This window comes from Nymphaea colorata, chromosome 9 (assembly GCF_008831285.2).
Source record: "Nymphaea colorata isolate Beijing-Zhang1983 chromosome 9, ASM883128v2, whole genome shotgun sequence".
Classification (NCBI taxonomy): domain Eukaryota; kingdom Viridiplantae; phylum Streptophyta; class Magnoliopsida; order Nymphaeales; family Nymphaeaceae; genus Nymphaea; species Nymphaea colorata.
Genome location: NC_045146.1, coordinates 13,587,748 through 13,602,545, shown reverse-complemented (window position 1 = coordinate 13,602,545; position 14,798 = coordinate 13,587,748).

Below are 14,798 nucleotides of genomic sequence, written 5' to 3'. Positions count from 1 at the left end.
AGTTAACAGGATGTTAACAACCCATAATTTGAAAAGGATACTCATACTTGAGAGTTTTATTGATGTTATTGATGCTAAGATGGATTCCGGGGGTTTTCCCTTTCGCATTGATCGCTTAAAAAGAAAAGGCATAAAGCATAAGAAAGATTTAATTTGGTGAATAGAACGAAAAAGAAAAATGTTCGATTTGGTTCTGTCCAAGCGAGGGCGAGGGGAGTTTCCCTATCTTTCCCTAGTCTTCTTCATTTTAAACAGCACAAAAACGGGATCGCCGATAGATGCTAATTTAATTAATTGCAAATTGCTTTAGGATAAACAAAAGATTGTAGCCATATTATATTCTCAAAGGTAGAGTTCAATTGTTGATTTGTATTAGTTAAGTTGGCTGAACTTGAGCCATTAACCAAATATGGTTGGTAATTATATTTTGTATTTTATGATGTCAATGACTTTAAACTCACATTTAGAAGTGCATTTTCCTGAAAGCAATTAATTACAAGACTATGATCATCATATTCAACTACTAACCCGTCAATACTTAAATGATGCTACAAGTGGAAGGACTTAAAAATGCATAGGTGTGTGCTATATATATATATATATATATATATATATATATATATATATATAGAGAGAGAGAGAGAGAGAGAGAGAGAGAGAATTGTGACCTTTGCTACCCAGAGTCACCAACTCACTCATAATAGCTAGTTGATTTATTGTGATTGACAGTTGAGAAAAATATGTGAATTAATTGTAGATGATGAAAATACTCATCATATTTTTCTCTCAACTATCTATTACGATGAAAAATATGATGTAAGAATGCGGAACGTTGGCATTTCACTGTTCAACATATCCCCACTATGATAATTGCAGCTCATGTTCTGACTCGCCAATTACAGAGCCTTAAATGATAGATTAATCTTGGGAACGCTTCTCGCGTACGTTGAGTTCTTTCAAATGTGTCATAGATTCACGTACATTTATTCCTATTCTATACAAATAGGATAATATTCTCCTTCCACTTTATCACAAAGAAATGTTTCATGCATGCAATGGCATTCGACGTCGTATGCCTTAAAAAGTTTAATTTTTTACTTATAAATTTTAAAAACTTTAATTTGACCTATAAAAAAAAATTTAAATTATATTTTAGTGCATGTTAAACTTTTGAAATTATAGTTCAGCCCTTGCGATAAAAAATTCCTAGCCCCTACCCTTCCTTCTACCATGGAAAACTTGAACACTAATTTGAGTTGGAGTTCTAACAGAAAATGGCAGGGTTGAGACTTCTTGTTTGTTTCAGGTATTTATTTGTTCATGCACTGGATATATCTTTCAGACCACTTCTGATAAATTTCATACTAAACTAAATGCAGCAAGAATATATATATATATATATATATATATATGGCTTTTTTTTCCTTGTTAAGGAATGTTATTCTGCAAAACATGCCATGCATAGGCAGAACGTGAAGACTCTGCTTTATATAACCTGAAAAATAGGTGGACTTGAGGTGGGGTGGAGAGGGGAGGCTTCGGATGGTGGGTTGTTAACATCATACTGATCTGAAAAGTAACTTTATAATGTCTAAGAGTGTATGAAGTAACTTTATAATGTCTAAGAGTGTATGTAAGATTTGCACTTCGAGTAGCAAAGACATAGACATGTGTATATATAAAAAAATTGAATGGTGACTTTAACTATTCAGAGTCATATAACTTACTCATGAGAGTCATCCAATCCATCATGATCGATAGATATGTATGATAGAAATAATTTTCATCACTAAATAAACTACAATAACCTTTTTTTCCTTATTCTCGGCCACTCACAAAGGCAGTAAACCGCAGTTAATTCAACAAGAGCGGTGCACAGGCGGATAACGTAAAAGATATGAATCCATTTGCAAAAACACGGAAAACAAGGGCCATTGTGTGTTATAGGGTGGCAAAGGCCTGGACCATTTAACTTAGCGAGGAGCCGAACAATAAATTAGGAGGCCCAAATGGCGATAAAATAATAGCACAAAATCTAACACCTTTTGTGGGTCTGTTGATTACTCCATTATTTGTGGTCCAATGGAGTGAGATCGCTCCATCATCTTCCATGGTGCATCGTTGTTGGCGTCATTCCTGCTACAACCTTTGCCTCAACTTGATCTTCCACTTGAGCCGGGCATCTCCGAGCAACCCTTCCACATGCATTTACATACACGAACAAAATCATCGTCGATCTGACTGATCGGTACCAACCCTATCCCACTTGAGCCTCCTTCTTCCACCTGAAATTTTTAAGACCTTCTTCAAGTTGGATGAAGTCAAGAGTTTGAATATATATTCTCGCGTTATGTGTCATATATATATATATTATAGAGGGGGGAGAGAGAGAGAGAGAAATGAATTTTCTTAAATAAAATCTTCTGTCTCTTTATTAATCTTCAGTATCTGATCTCTTTAGAGTAGTTGGTCTAATGATCCCCATCAAAGTTTCATACAGAAGAATCTAGTAGCTATATATATATATATATGTATATATAAACAATTTAACCGTATGCCTAATGCCTTAGTGACCGTGGCCCTAGACATTGATAGGTTCATGCATGGGCTCGTGTAAGAGCAAATAATTAAATGAATGAAATCCTAGATCTTCCCATGAAACTATTGAGAGCGTCACCATTTGCTTAATTAATTTAAAAGTCTTGATGTTATTGCAGTATCAAATAAGACCATCTTCTAATTATCACGTTGGCATCTCAATGAGCACATGATGCCTTAGATATCATAGCAGTTGGAAAATTCTGCCGGGATTTCTCTGTTAGTAGGTTTTTAATGCAAGAGAAAAATAATTGACAGGACTGGAACTTGTGAGTGGAGTTTAATATTTACTGCTAGGTCTGGACAATCGCCCGCCGGCGATGTTACGCAGACAATCAGAAGCCCTTGTACATGCCTTATCGCAACACTGCAATTGGCAGGGAGAGACTTTCGAATTGAAAGACGCTAACTATTCTAGAGAGTAAGCGTGTATATCTAAACTTTCAAGTTATATCGATCTTGAATTCCACCATAAAATGTTTACATTGGGGTGGTGCATGGTAATCACTCTTCTCTCTATTTCTCAATGCTTTTCCATTTCTGATCCCGAACGTCTGTTTGACATTTTTCTTTCTCATGGTTTTTTATGTTTTTCTATTCGATTCTGGTAATTTTTCTACCTTTTCTTGTCTTTGGCAATGGCGGCTCGAGTTCTTTGGAAAGAGAAGGTGTGTGTGGGCGTGCGTGCTGTCGCCTTCTTTGTGTGTGAAGCGAAAGAGGAAGCAGATAAGAGAGCACGTGCAAGTTGGTGGGTTAAGTTAGTGGATGAGGGGACTTGAGTTCAGACTGGGGAGGCAATCAAGGGACGGAGATTCGGCTGAGGACGTAGTAGATTGAGTGAAAACGAGTTGAGAGTGAGAGATGAGGATGAGCATCTGTTCATCATCCGGCCCATTGCCCACCCTTAATTAATCGTTCAAATCTTAAAAAAAGCGCTCTCCCTTAACTGTAACATCACCCACTTAATTTACTTACCCATTAATACTTCTCTCCCTCACATAAAGATGAGAATGAGCAACTGCTCCCTCCCTCTCTCTCTCTCTCTTATTGCATTAAATTTATGACAGTATATGTTTGGAACATGAAATGTCAACAATGCCCATGTATGGAACAATGAAGAACCTTGTAAACACAAAATGAAAGGAGAATTTGTTTGACATTTCCACATGTGAATATGAGGTTGAGTTGTGTTCAAACTTCAATTCATGTGCAACCCCATAAATGGCAGCTGGTCCGAGTTAAGATTTGATATCCTTTAAGATGGCTTCGGACATTAATTGAGAAGGTGATATGTATCATGATTTTGCTCAAGTTACCCAAGTTTCAACATTTATGATACTAAACTAAACACCTCTATATTCTTAAGCTTGTAAATAAAAAATTTACGTCTGAAAGTAAAACTTCCCATCCCCCACCTAACAAGGATACAGACTAAAAAAAGAAGAGAAGTTATGGTCTCGCTTGTTCAAAATGAGACTATAATTCCTTTTTTGTTGTTGTAAGGACACCTTGTGAGTGTTTCAGTAATCTTATTAAAAATCGAAAAAGATTCATAAAACACTAGAATCACACTAGAATCACCGGCAAATTTATACAACAAGAACAAGTGATTCATTCATATTGCCAGATTATGGCCCCTCACAGCAAATTTTCACAAGGAAGAGTGATGAGACAAATTATCTTACACATGTCATGGCATATAGATGTGGTGCCTCGGAGACCTCTCTCCTGTCCCACTCTCCGGGGCGGCACCAATTTTAGTTTGTTTTGAGAGAAACGAGGCTGGGCATCTCAGGATTCTCAGTACATATTTGAAATAGGCTCCACAAGGCGAACTAAGTACATTTTTGGAACTCTCAAACACATCCTAAAAATCATTAATTAGATTGACAAAAAAAAAAACAGATTTGAAACTCTCAAGTTGAAGGAGAAATATTTTACTATTTGGATAGCCCAAGATACAGATCTTCCCCCCACAATCGATTAGGATTTTACCTAGCTCCAACTAAACCAAAAGAAAAAAAAAAAAAACTTTTTCCTTTTTGTCGTTTACAAGCTTGCTCATTTACGCCACCGACACATGAATGAATGTTCCCTAAATAGAGCCAAGTCCATATCAAGGGCCAAAACCCTCCCTGTTCTAATGTTATAAGACATAGCGCCATGGAAACCGAGAAGGGGACATGACTTTTCACCATACACAGCTTTTTCTTCTGTCCCTTGACTAAGCTTGACTACCCAGAAGGCGCCAATGTAGACAACTACCAAAGAGTTAAGATGTCAGAGAGAACTTTATCTGGACGCATTTCCTCGTAGTTGTCTTTTTAAAAGCGTGCATTCTTGAGGAGCAGGAATAGGCCAAACAAGGTCGAATGATGAAAATAAAGAGTTAAAAGTTGCGGTATATGGTGACAAAAAACTCCACGTAAATAGAGCAGAAAAGCATGTTTGATAGTGAAACTTCGTAAAAGATGATCGTTTTGGATATGTTTCACCAAATCAAAGGTGCCTTGATATGAAAATAATAAATTTTAATAGCATGTGTTGACAATATCGGTATAGGTGCTGCATCGGTTTGGTTACTTATGTGGTGCATTCCACGATGAGGCTTATTTAATTTTTATTTTTATTGGAAATGTGGAAAATATATAATAATTTTTTTTAAATTTTTTTTTCTATAAGTGCTTCTGTCGGACTGATACGATGCATACCAACTCATATTATAAGAACATTCATTCATTTGGATTTTGAGTTTGATTACATTTTATTGTTTTGGATCCCATCTACGATCCATCTTTGCATTGATCATTTTTGGTATTAGTTTTCGTTTACTTAAAGTTGCAGGTTTATTGATTAACATTGTCCTTTAGTAGTAATTTCAACGAAAATGTGATACCAATTTGTGTCATGAACTCGAATATTCTTAGTTAGCGATTGCGGTACCTTATGTAGATGACAAAAGGTTAATGGGCTTTCTCTGCCATTTAAATTCGTTTTAAAATAAATAAAACTAGTCAAAATATGAATAAATTTATAAACAGATGTGCCTGAGAGAAAATGGGAAAACAGGCAGAAGGTGGGGAGGGGCCTACGTCTCTCGGTCTCGTCTTCAACTCTTGTCTTTAATTAAAGGCAGAAGATCTAGTGACAACTCACTAGGGGTATTTGTTCTTGTTTTTTTAGAGAGAGAAACAGAGAGAAAATCTGCAAAAGTAGGCTGCCCACATGCCATGCTTTGTCTTAATTAATCCCATTTGCCAAGAGCTGGAAATTCTTGAAAAAAAAGAAAGAAAATCACTGTGGTACTTGGCCAATTAGGTAAAGCGGTTTAAAATGCATGAGAAGTAGAAGATAAGACTGCGCTCTCTCTTATATTAAGAAATGGAGACACTATGTAAACATGGTGCCCCACAAAAAACTTGGTTCTTCGTTTGCATGCTGGCACGGATCGATCAGCTGGTATCTTATCAACATAGAGATGCCCATACAGTAACAGTGCTATGATAAACGAGCTTTGTTTGCTTCTATTCAAGGATGCCATCGATTTGCACTCTTAATCAGACCGAGTTGAAAAGAATTATATATATATATATATCAAGCCATGGATAAGAGACCCAGATGAACATGTAGTACCATTAAGATTGTACTTCACTTAGTTGATGTACAATTAGCAGTAGTACATAGGAACGTTAATGTCAAAAAAGGTAACGTATTGCCTAATTGTGTTGCACATGCAAGATGGAGAGACTTGATTGTATAGCATTGTTCTGAAAAGTAGCTGATAAATACAAAGTACTTGTAAGTATAGGCCCTGAGATATGCAAGCCTAGGCCTATAAGTAGACCAAGCTTTATACCATGCTCAATGGGCTCATCATGTCTCCGTTCTTGTGAAAGCAAGAGCATCAACTCCAAGAAGTTTCACTTAAAAACAATTGAAACGGCATTGGGGAGTTAGGTAGCCTAGTATTTTAAGAACAAGAACTAAAGCTTAATTTCATCAAGAGCCAGTCATTTACTCTCAAGAATGAAACCGCTTTCTTGATCAGGCCTCACCTTTGCTGACATGAAAACCTCATACCAAATTTATCGCGTTGGAAAACGTGAAGTTAAATACCTTCTGGATTTTAAAATTGAAAAGGATACGTACTTTCCGTTTTAAAATTGAAATGCAGGTGTGTTTGATTAGAAAAGTTTGTCGTGGATAACTTGTCCACATTTCAAGGACAAGTTTACTTTCGCGTATGATCTTCCCTCTAATTAAAAGCAGTGGTCATAGATGCCAGCAGGGCTCCACTGAGTATTGGTAGGACCCACCTGCTGAATTGGGCCATAATGAAGTCCAGATATAATTTTTTACAAGCAAAAACATTTAACCCCTTGTTTGATTGAGAATGTCATCACATATATACCTTTCTCGAGATTATACCATTAAAAACGTGCCTGCAAGTGAAAATACCACTATATATATATATATATATATAGTTGCTTTCATCACTTTGGTAGATTCCTGCTGCATATTATTCCGGCATCATCATTTTCTTCAACAGTGTACATATACAGTTGTAGATCTCAAACATATGTATACATTAAAGAATTAAATGCCAATTTTTAATTGATGTCGGTGTCTCTTCCACAATTTTTTAGTCTACTTGTGTGCCCAATTACGCTCGTTTCTCTTCAAATCGGTACATCGATGAAGGCATCTGGTGCGGGGAAACTAAACTCTCGTGAGTCCCATGTTGGCCCCATCAGCTGCGTCAAAGGTCAGACCCAGTTGCATTTTTTCTTAATAAAAAATTTCCTTCAACTTCTTAAACCTCACAATGGACATGACAACGGCACATGAATCAAACAGCTTCCTTGTCTAGGGAAGCTGGAACAATGTGGGAGCTACAGTGTTTTTTATTAATTAATTTTGTAAATTGCTGATACTTACTGTTATTAGGATTGTTTGTATCAGAATTTGCTTTTCACAGTTATTTCATGACAGAGAAAGGAGATTACATGGCTGCCAGTGCCAGTGCCGCAATTGGTTTTTTCTCTAAAAGCCAATTGTTCTGCTGGCTGTCTCTGCCTCTGCCGCTTCCTTTTTTTGCTTCGTGGCCATATTCAGGTATCTTTTTGGTCCGATCAAAACTTTTTGCTATTCATATAGAGCCCATAATTATCTAGAGGTTGGCTGTACAGATTATTGTCTGGTACGGCAGCATTTTCCTCTTTAATAACAATACAGTAAATTATTAATGGGGGCTCCTTGCATAACTGTGTTTTCACCAATGTTCTTGTTTTCATGGTTTCGTAGGATTGCGTCGATGTTTGGTGTAAAGTCATGTCACGCTACAGTTAACAATTATGATTCATTGATCATTCAGCTAAAATCAATTGTGGATGCGGTAACAAATACTCAAAGTTTGTTTGTTAAATAAATGAAAAAAATATGAAATGAACTAATATATATATATATATATATATATATATGAGGAGTTTCAGAAATGCATTAGAGTCTTGGTGCAAGGACAGTGCACCTTCATTCCGATGTCACGTTTTACTAAAGCATGAAGAAATAATGTCCATGAGAATCAAACTGATGTACAGTGTAGAAACGACCATTTATATAACTATGGCCCTTGAGGGGCTCTCTCCCCCCCTCTCTCTCTTTTTCCTCACACTTGAATAATAACTTGCTAGTTTCGCAGTTTCCAACTCATTTGTGATAGGGAACGATATCACCATCCACGAGCTGGCAAAGACCATGTAGCGACCCCTTGAAAGGTCCAGATTTACTCTTAAAGTGAAATATTTGAGTGAGCTAGCTAATAAGCCTGATGCCATGCTTCTTTCAAGTTTTATAACATGGTTGCTTTTGGGATATTGTTCGTTCTCAAATGTGACTTGCAGCTATCTCAGTGAAGGATACCCTCATTTCATCCCTATAATCGATGATCAGCTGATCTATGAATCTGAATAACATCTTTCCCCTAGATTTCTTTTATTTTAGTAAAATTTTTAACACCATTTTCTATAAGTTGAAGCAGTCTGACTGTTGAAGTTTAAGATGCATAGATGCCCAATATAGGGTTATGGGGATGGAGATAAGGGGATATACTTCTCCACTGTGGGGGTTCAACAGAATTCTTGTAATACACACACACACATATATATATATATATATATATTCATATGTGCGGAATTTCCAGATGACTGGAAATTAAAAGTATGCTGCTAAAAGACAATCACTTCACGAGCATTGTTTAACAACAGTTTTAAGAATGATTTATAGTACTTTTAGTGACAGATTTTTTTTTTCATTTTTAATTATCCGACAACATCAGGTAATAAATAGATTTGAATCCTTTTATAGATATACACATTACCATCCTTATAAGTAATATTTATCGGTGGATCTAACAAATCTGGGTTGGTTGGTTGGGGGGTCCAGTACAAGTGAAGATGCATGTCAAAAAAAAAAAAAAAAAAAAAAAGAAAGAAAAAGGATGTTGGTTAACCCGCTGTATCAGATGAATAATGAGGTTGTTTTCATGTCATTATACGCATTTAAGCATAGGCCCCAATTATTTATGGGGACCAGACAGCTGTTATTAGCAACTCCAAGCACTTGCTTTAAGCCAACACCCGATCTCGTCACTCAAACTTTAGTGATATTATCGATCGACTTATAAAATCAGAAAAAAGATTTGCACTAAGAGAATAATGACAACGGCTAAATGACTCTCCAATGACAATAATACTGGCCTTTGGAAATGGACCAGGTTCAGCCATCGACATGATTGTTGGTATTAGCTCCAATAAACTAGGATTACCTTCTAATGCTTCCGTTTAAAGGCTTAATATTATTTAACTCTTAATGGCGACATAAGATTTTTTTTCTTTTCCTTTTGCCAAAGCTCGACCATTTGTTTAAATTAAACACCAAAAGTTTCTCAGCATCATGTGAAGGATTGGAGGATAATTTTAGAGAGAGAGAGAGAGGAAAGGGAGAAGAGCGAGGGACGAACTGGTTTACTTAGTCTCTATAATGGCACTTCTCTTCTAAGATAGACAATACAATCGGTTGTGATACCCATCACTTGGTAATTTTAGAGAGAGAGAGACACACACACACACAAAAAGAAGAGGGAAGGAAGTTTAAGTCATAATCTAAGAGCTCATAAACTCGAAGGGACAATTACATATTAGTTGGCAGGCAAGCAGATAGACTTGTATTTAATTCAATAATTGAAAGCTTTGTCACGTCAGGCTTAAGAAATTATCCAACTATATATCCTCAGAGAATTGAAGTTTGTGCATTATTATCGTCGTCATCTTTATATTCAACATCGATTTGCAGTGTATCATGCATCTCTCTCTCTTGTCTTTTCTGCCATTGGGCGTGCCTGTGTCTGTCTCCCCAAGACAGGCTAGCTAGCAACTGGAAAGCACGCAAGTAAAAAAAAATGGTAGCATTTTGGAGACAAGCTAGCAAATCAAATTCTATGATGCATGGCAATTGGCCATTACTTTAATTTTGGACTTGCTGGAACACAATCTGAGGCTGTAGATTTGTTCGAGTACGTAGGGGACACAATGGGTGCTCCTCAACATTATTAGGGCAGCTCAATCCTCTCACCAGCTACCATCTCCCAAGAATCCACTGCCTCGATCCCCTGCTCTTTCCCCCAATGCACATCTATATCATGTCCACTGCCTTAGGCTACCTATACATCCTAAAGAGAGAGAGTGTGTGTGTGTATATACATATATATATATATATATATCCAGCATCCTTTCTCTCTCTAGATGTTTGTTTTTCTGTCTGAGCTAGAGAACAAAAGGGAAAGGGTGAGTGACATGAATTGGTGGTGACAACCGGGCACGCACACACCTTTATGAGAAAAACATTTGCAAGGTTTTGAACGCCACCAACCAGCTTAATTAAGCAATGAGAGAGAACCGTTGTTCGCTCAATACTTGCTACCATCACTAGCTAGAAGCCAATCCTTGCCAACTTGTACAAGTGGGCACTCAAACAGCTTTTATGATATGTGCAACTAGTTGTTGCATGTCTTGTAGGACGCATCAAAGCTAATCTAATATCAAGGCACAGGAAAAGGGGCGGCTATATATATATATACATATATATCTTTGATATCTTCCATGTTTGATGCATTGGATGTGCAAATTTTCAGAGTTCCAGAGACAACTTTACAGAATCCAGCTTTAGTCAGTTCTAGCTTCTATTTGATAATCAATGTGTTTTTGTTGGAGGGGGTTGGGGTAGATGGAGTGTATGTGTGTGTGTGTGTGAGAGAGAGAGAGAGAGAGAGAGAGAGATTATTGTTTTCTTTGGTTTGTGAATTACATTTGATCGAATTCATGAGTCGAGCAATCGATAAGTTCATCTGTCTAGTTGCTATTGATGTGTTCGTCTTCTGCAGTAAATGAGTCCTTTTCAAACTTTATAATAAGTTCGTTTTCTTTTTTCAATATATATTTGAGCATATTCATCCTCCGTTCGTTACTACCCAAATAATCTAATGAAGAGGTTACGATACAAGTCTGGGTTCTTTGCAAAATGCAATTCTTAGGAATTATATTCACCACATGAACATGGTCCAGAACCGCACAACTCACAGGTGAAATTGAAAGAAGCTTCTCTTTTAATATCCTTCTTCGTTCATGTTGATCCTGAGTATAAGGAGATCACATCCATACAGTTAGTTTGTGAAAATATACTCATATATATATATATATATGCATATATAATTTAATCTCTAAAGTCATGACTGTGCAAGCTCATTAATTAACGTTGCTGAGCAATGAAGACGAAGATTTTTTGCTTTCTGCTGGATCTCTTGGTGATGTGACCTAACCAGATCTGACGATTAAATGGCAGACAAATATAAGCAGCTAAGAGGCTGCGAGTTTGGCCTGCTGAGGAGTTTAAGCTGATACCAAGGAATTGGTCCCCTCTCTTCATTAATGGCACCTGACCAAATGAAATTGACGATGATCCCAAAAGTGCTAGAAAGGAGAGAGAGAGAGAGAGAGAGATAGAGAGAGAGAGACTCCAGCAGACTGCTGCCATCGCATTAAAACTTCAGTACTCTCACAGTTTCTGGCTAGACATTTTTCTTTTCTTCATAATATGGGCATCCAAATTTTGAGAATCATTCTTTACTAAAGCTGTCACTGAGTTGGATCCGGTTAAGATCAAAGCCAGCCAGATATATCAACATGCTTTAACTAGGGTTGCAAAAAATTGAATCCAAATATGAATGGCAGCCAATATATACCTACTGTGTATCAAATTATACAAAAAGAATCCAAGGGTTTAGCACAATCAAGTAGGGCAAACATTGTAGGCTTCCTGTCAGCATTTCCAGGAAACTCCCAGAAAACATTTTGATCCTTTGTTCCTCCCACAATAGTAGAAAGACATCATTTTGTATGGTTGGTTTTGGTATGTATGAATTCCTTCTCAAACCACAGCTCCTTTGGACTTACATATAGATATAAGGAAAGATGTGATTTTCTTTTCTTTATCCTTTTCCTTATCAACATGAGAAGTCGTTTCTCGAGGTGGGAGAACCGATTGTTCGAGTTTAACCTTGACGACAGAAGACTTTCAATATTTCAATGTATCTATATAAGAAAAAGCTGGTTGGTTTGGGCACAATCTAGTTAAGATTACACATTTATGTATGGGACCCCAGTTGGGTGGGGATTCCCGATGGACAGCCCCAGTGAGAGTTGCTTTTCTGGTCTAGCTACTAGTCAAGCACACGAAAGGGAACAAGGGGAGGAGGAGGAGGAAGGGTGAAAAGGATGATCAATTACTTGAAATATCTAAAGAAGGAGATTGCGGTTGTTGGTTCCTTGCAAGAAAAGAACAAGCACCTAAACGTGACCGACATTGGCTTTAGATCTTGAAGATCCTGTGCCCTACAAGAGGGCCAACATTGTATGTCTTATATCATGAAAGAAAAGATTTGTTATGGTTTGATGGTCTAATATCTTATGATATTTTGGTACTATACCCTTGTAAGAGGACCGCCTCTGCATGACCTAAACCTAGAAAGAAAAGCTTCTTAGGGATGATCATCCTCATGCCCCTTCCTAGAGAAGTAAATTTTGTATGGTGTAAACTAAGAAAGAAAAGATTCTTTTCAGGTTTTGGGTGAGTCATCCTTTTATTTTTTAATGATTTGCAAGCTGGGTTTCATGGTCTTGTGATCTTGTGAGAGGATTGTGAGCGTACGCCTTTCGTGCTACTGGGTACAGCATCAGCATATAATGATCTTCCTTTTCTTCAAAAAACAAATTCATAACAAAATGTTGGTTTGTTCTATATTGTTTAATAGCAAACATGGTTGTTCAATAGCTATGAGCTCTTTAAATATTTACATTTCTAGACAAAGGAAACCAAAGTTTTGGGCTTTGGCCATGCTTATGAGATCCAGCGCATTAGTGCTCACATGATTGAGCATGGCCTTAAATTAACTGAAAGGCGGGCGAAAGAGAACACCCTTGGTGACATCAAAACCTAATACCGGAAGTTGATAGATTTTAACCAACCAAAGTAAAAGCAAGAATTGGTGAAATTATGTTGATGATTGGGTACATGAAGGGAGGTTGAGATGCAGGACATTGCATTCATTCCCAAGTAGGGCCAGATCATAATAAGCATTAAAGCAGTTGTCCTGGGATCCAGAATCTCACTACCACGGCACCTAGATTGATTGAACAGCCATTTCTTGGTAAATCTGTTTGATTCCATCTACCACGCATGTCAGAGAAGAAAATCAGTTCTTGTTAAGTGCTGCAACAAAGCAAAAGGAATTATCCAAATCTCATAGCTGAATTCAAAATGAAGGCAGAGGGGGCCTTTGATTGCCTCAGTTCTGGTCTCAGATCTCTTAGTTTCGCCTCAAGATATAGTTGAGAATCATTTCATTCAGTAACATGACAGTTAGCTCATCAGTCTTAAAAGACAAATTTAAGGACATACACATCCAACTAGGAGAGCTCTTGATTATGACTTAACACATCTTGTTTGAGCTCCCAACATAGTCAGGCATCTTATACTCTTGGATCAGTGATAAATTTCGTGAAATTTTAAATGTACCCAATTAATGAAATTGCTTGTTATCTTAAGGCGGTACTTTTATAGAAAAGAAGAAGAAAATGAACTCAATCAGTAACTTAATTTCTTATCTTAATGCAGAAGGAAACGACCGAAGTTTTTGGATGAATTTTGCAGACTGTGAAGCTTCACACATTGTGTACGTTCTATTCTGGTCGTTTCTGGTATAATAACCATCGGCTCCACAATTGTTTTACAAGGTTAAATTTAAATCATAGTTAACACTTCAAATATATTATGTATGGTGACCTGTTTTTTACAATCATATTCATTCGTTGAATAACAATGACAATGGCACTACTTCTGCCGATTGAAACATTCAAAGAGTCGAATAAATTGGCGATTTATGGCTTACGAATGCACCTTTTTCTCTAGGAGAACTTTCACTTTGGAAACAGAATAACTCTCCGCAATATTTACTTCGAGACTTCTTTTCTTTTTTGTTTGAATGCGTTGTTTCTATTTTCCTGCAGGTTGTTCATCATGTCGTTCATGTATTTACCATTAAAATCCAAATATCACATCATCAAACACTTGCTGAGCTTATACGAGTAAGGCCATGCAAGAATTAAAGGAACACCTAAAATTTTGCTCCAATTTTTGGTCTGAGTCCGATCCACCAGCTTGGTGAATAATTAATACCTTACCAATTGTGCAAAAAACAATTGAAGAATTTATGAGATAGCTAAAGTTCTTTTCAACACATTTGAGACGATCAACAGCAAAAAATTGATATACTTCAGTGTACCGCCGCATCAGCAAGGAAGAGCTTTACATTACCCACTTGAATGCACAGAGGAGAAAAGTTTCGCATCTGGCTCTTCAGATGATGCACCTGCACCAATTTGGAGTTGAAGATTTTAAGAATGCGAAAGACAGTATCATTCCATGGTAGATGAGAAAATGCTACTCTTGATCGAGTATACGCATGCAGTAATAGATGTTTCGGTGTTAGTATGGCTTGTATGAGCACGTAAGAAGGGATTTTGAACTTGATATGAATGGACAGACTAAGCCTCCTGTACTTCAAATCGGACCAATATTTATTTTTTTTA